At 49.9% G+C, this 4,998-nt stretch overlaps 1 protein-coding gene across 1 annotated transcript in view; it reads left to right on the forward strand.

Annotated features, from left to right (window-relative positions):
* The first annotated feature begins 1,169 nt into the window (after positions 1-1,169).
* Positions 1,170-4,998, forward strand: part of BLM (Bloom syndrome, RecQ helicase-like) — a 75,475-nt gene continuing 71,646 nt past the window's right edge. Inside the window, exon 1 of the mRNA XM_005878480.2 lies at positions 1,170-1,254. The gene's annotated coding sequence lies outside the window, so the exon portion shown is untranslated. The remainder of the gene's footprint in view (positions 1,255-4,998) is intronic.

Below are 4,998 nucleotides of genomic sequence, written 5' to 3' on the forward strand. Positions count from 1 at the left end.
TCACGTGGCCACAGTCGGCGGGAACCACAGCTCGGCTTCTCACTCAGGGACTGTCCACCCCACACCTGGTTGAGTTCTGAAAGGGTCCTGCTTAATGTGCTAGGATGGTATCCTTTTAAGTCTAAGTGTTAGTGCCTTTATTCTTTTGGGAGATTGTTCAGAGCTTGTACCTTGTTTCTATCCTGTTTCCTATTTGGCCATTTTGCTATTAAAAATCTGCGGAGCCCGGCCAGCACGGCTCAGTGGTTGAGCGTCAACCTATGAACCAGGAGGTCAGGGTTGGATTCCTGGTCAGGGCACATCCCTGGGTTGCGGGCTCCATCCCCAGTGGGGGGGTGTGGGAGGCAGCCCATGGATGTTTCTCAACAGTGATGTTTCTCTCACTCTCCCTTCCTCTCTGAAATCAATAAAAACATAATTTTTTAAGAAATAAAATCTGCTTAAGTTACTCTGTTTTGCCTTATTCTATAATTCAACGTGTTTTGTTTGGCCGCATTTTTGGGGTAAAATTTAAAAACTGGCATACTTCACGCATAAAAAAACAGATGTTCAGTTTTTCTTAAAAGAGAAATTATAAATAAAGGATTTTAATAAAGAAAAGGAAGAAGCTCTGGCATCACAGGGTCACATTCTCGCGTGGCCACAATCAGCCGGAACCACAGCTCGGCTTCTCACTCAGGGACTGTCCACGTCCCTGGAGAAATCTGAGTTTGCGACCCCTTTTCCTGTTACTGACAACTTACAATTGCGGTGGGGCAGAGCCCGCCTTACTAAGGGAGAGGAGAGGGGAGAGCGGCCGAGGCGCAGACGGCGGATCAGAGCCTCTGCCTGTGCGAACCGGCAAGTCTCAGGCCTCCTCAAACCCAGGGTCTCCAATCCCACCGCCGTCCGCGGCCCCGCCGCCTGTTCCGTATGAAGAGCCTTTACTAACTCTAGGAAACACAACAAAAACAGAGCCCCCACCAACACCGGAAGCCGGGGTTTAATCGTAGTCACCTGACCTGACATTCTGCGTTATGATTGGGTGTTGGGAGCACGTGATTCCTCAGCGCCGTGCGGTGACCCCGCCCCGGACGCGCACGGGGGCGGGGACAGGTACCACGACGCGACGGTATTGGTCGGCTCTCTCAGGACGCATCCAATCGGAACCGGCCGGCTTCTGGCGCGAAGTGAGCTGGCGTGCGGTTCACGGACTGAGGAGCCGGCGCGGGGAGTTTGGACCGCGGTTCCTCCAGCTCCGATCCTGAGGGAGAGGTGAGTGGGTCGCGCGGACCTAGGGCCGGCCCGCCCGGCTTCCCGGCCCTGCTGGACAGGAAAGCCTCGCGGGCTCCTCCGTTGCTCGGTCCGCTGAGCCCTGTCGTTTCGCGGGCAGCACGGGAGAGAGCAGAGACGGTTCCCTGACAGAAACAGGCCCGGGGCGGAGGCGAGCTGTGCCGGGGTCGCCCAGGGTGTTGGGGCCGAGCCGGCCCAGCGCCCATTGTGTTCTCCTTGGGGTCGACCCGTGCCCACCATGGTGTCTGCCTCAGCGGAGTCACCGGCCGGGCCCGGCCCCATTTCCCTCCTGAGGAAAAAGTACTAGTAAAACGCTGCTCTGCCCTGTGGCCTTCCACGGCCTCGAGCCCGCTGCCGTGTTTTGCGTGTCTGCTGGGTGTCACGTGCGGGGCCCCCGTTATCTTACAGTCGTAGCTTCGCGAGACCCCGGGTCAGGGGTGCGGGTCAGAGGCCGGGTTCGCAGCCCGGCTCTTGCGCGTCCCGCTCTGTGACTCCACCGCTACTTCAACTCTGTGCCGCGGGTCCACTCCGCCCTGTGGGGGAAGGACCGATTCTACATGGTTCTGTTTTGGGCCAGGATTCCGTGATTTCGTCTGTGCAGGAAATGCTTCCAGGGGCATTTGGTCCATGGTCAGGGCTCCGTTTGCATGACTCGGAGAAGGAGGTCAGACCGCCCTCCTGGAGCATCGCAGCGCATAGGTTGTCCCTGCTCCAATCCAAGGGCTTTTGGAGGGAATTTGAACTAAGAGTTGACTCCAAAGCATCTTCCTCGACACCAGGCCCTTGGGTTTCCTCAACACTTGGGCCACCTGACGTCTGCCTGCCAGCTCCCGGTGCCGCCAGTGTAGACGGCGCCCCTGAGCCCCTGCCACGTCTGAGGAGCCGTCAAGGGAGAGATTGCGTGAGGGATCGATGGGAAATGGAGAAGGGCAGGCAGGTGTTCCGTGTGGGGAACAGCAACGGGAAGGAAAAGGAGCCAGCATGTTGTTTAGCTGGGCCAGGAAGGAGCTCATAGTCCACTGGGAGGAGAATTTCTGGGGAGGTAGCTGCTGCCTTCACTGTGCTGATGAGACCCAGAGTTAAAATGCTGGTTAAAGACCCTAGTGTTAGGTGTGTCATAAATTAACAACATGCAGGGAAAATGCATCCACTTTAGACTAGTCAGTATCATCTCTGAGAAGGGAGGGAAATTTCAGCTATATTTGAGCCCTGGCTGGTTCGCTCAGTGGTTAGAGCGTCTTCCTACGGACCGAAGGGTCGCGGGTTCGATTCCTGGTCCAGGGCACTTACCTGAGTTGCAGGCTCCCCAGGCCCGGGTAGAGGCGTGTGCTGGAGGCAACCAGTCGATGTGTCTCTCATTTCCATGTCTCTCTCCCCCACCCTCCCTTTCACTCTCTCTAGAATTCAGTGGGAAAATGATCCGTGGGTAAGGATTAAAATTAAATAAATAAATAATATATATTTGAAATGTTTTATACTTTAAAAGAGAGAAACAGGATAAAGATTAACGTCTTAAATTTGGTTGGTGGGTACATGGTTATTGTATTTTCTGTATACTAGAGGCCCGGTGCACGACATTTGTGCACTTGGAGGGGGGTCCCTCAGCCCAACCTGCACCCTCTTGCAGTCCAGGCCCCCTTGGAGGATGAGCCAGCCGACAGACATCCCCTGAGGGGTCCTTAGTGCTGCCTCTCCCGCCTCCACTGCTGCACTCCTCAGCCCCGGCTTCTGGCTGAGCGGTGCTCCCCCTGTGGGAGCACACTGACCACCAGGGAGAAGCTCCTGCATTGAGCGTCTTCCCCCTGGTGGTCAGTGTGTGTCATAGCGACTGGTTGGTCCACCATATGGTTGATTTGCATATTAGGATTTTATTATATAGGATGTTAAATAGAATTACATTAATTATATATTAATTTTAGTACATATGTATTCTTTATTTTTTCGATATGTTTCTTTTAAGGGAAGAAAGGCTAGAACAAAGAGGTCCAGAGAAATTGCAAACTACTCTTTGGGAACTAAATGCTGAAAGCCACTGTGGGTCTTCATTGCCTGATACAAACCATTGCACAAGTCTGTTGCACAAATAGTGCATAGACTACCCTTCTTTACAACCTCCACCCTGCTTGGGAAGTTCTACTTGTTTCAAGCTTCTTTTATATTTTTAAACATAATAAGTTTAATCGCTTTATAGTCTTGGGCCTGATACTGTTTGCTTCTGTTACAACTAGTTTTCTTTCTTTCTTTTCTTTTCTTTCTTTCTTTTTTTTTTTTTTTTTTTTTGTTAAACCTCACCTGAGGATATTTTCCCATTGATTTTTAGAGTGGAAGGGAGGGGAGAGACAGAGATTTAATTTCATTTTTGTGAGGGAGACACATCTCTTGCACGAACGCGACTGGACTGGCTGGGGATCGAGCCTGCAACTGGGGTACGTGCTCTTGACTGGAATCGAATCCTCGACCTTCCAGTGCTCTGGCTGATGCTCTAACCTATGAGCAAACCAGCCAGGGCTAGTTCTCATTCTTGTTTCCTTGAGTGTTTGGCTGTTTCTGTCCGTGTTTGGTACACTGTCTTGAAAAACTGTAGTCATTATTTAAGGCCTTGGATAAAGGTGTATTCCTCCAGAGATGTTTTTACATTTGCTTGTGCCAAGTGCTTTGGAATTAGGATCACTTTAATCTAAATTCATGGCTTGAGGTGTGTGTGTGTGTGTGTGTGTGTGTGTGTGTGTGTGTGTGTTGAAAAGATTCTTGGATTTGTAGTTTCAGGGTCTGTCCCATTTAATACCTCAGCAACTGGTAACTTTATTTATAGACAGACACCTGGGGATGGGAGTGGGGTTTAATTTGGGTTTACCTTTTCCTAAATGATGTCATCCTTTTTGGTGCTAGTTTTATTTTTATGATATGTCTTTGTTGATTTTAGAGAGGACGGGAGAGAGAGAGAAACATAGATGTGAAAGAGAACCTGATTGGCTGCCTGCTGGAGATGGTGCCCACAAGTCGGGCATGTGCCCTGACCAGGAATCAAACCTGTGACCTTTTGGTGCACGGGACAATGTTCAACCAACTGAGCCACACCGGCCAGGACTGTAGTGCTGCTTTTGCAGGGGGATGAATATTTCCCACACTTGGTGGTCCCTAACTTTGATTCAGAGCATTTTTTCCTCCAAGGCTATCAAAACTGATCCTCAGATTCTCGGATTAGACAGCGGCCCTTGGGAGAAAAGGAACTTCAGTGCTCTCCTTACTTTCTGGGTTCCCACTTTGATTTAGATTTTGACCTGATAAGTTTTTAAGCTTTTTGTCAGAGATTTGATGTACTTAATAATTTTCTATTTTATCCAGCAATAATCTAGAGCAACTGTCAACAATCCTTTTCTGTAAAGGGCTAGATAGTAAATATTTTAGGCTTTGCAGACTCAACATTCTCTGTCATAACTACTCATCTGTGGTGCTGAAGTAGCCAGCAGTATATGAACAAATGGGCATAGCTGTGTTTCAGTAAAACTTTATTTACAAACACAGGCTGCAGGCCAGATTTGGCCCATGTCATCATTTGCCACTTATTGATCCTAGAGCAGGGGTGGGCAACCCCTGGCATGCCACGCCAGTAACTTTTGCTGGCACGCGAAACCCTCTCATAATCTTCCATTTACAATTTTTTTCTTAATATCGACTTTTTTATTTTTCAGATAAATTCAGTGTAGGTGCATCTTAGATAAATAA

This window comes from Myotis brandtii, unplaced genomic scaffold (genome assembly GCF_000412655.1).
Source record: "Myotis brandtii unplaced genomic scaffold, ASM41265v1 scaffold561, whole genome shotgun sequence".
Classification (NCBI taxonomy): domain Eukaryota; kingdom Metazoa; phylum Chordata; class Mammalia; order Chiroptera; family Vespertilionidae; genus Myotis; species Myotis brandtii.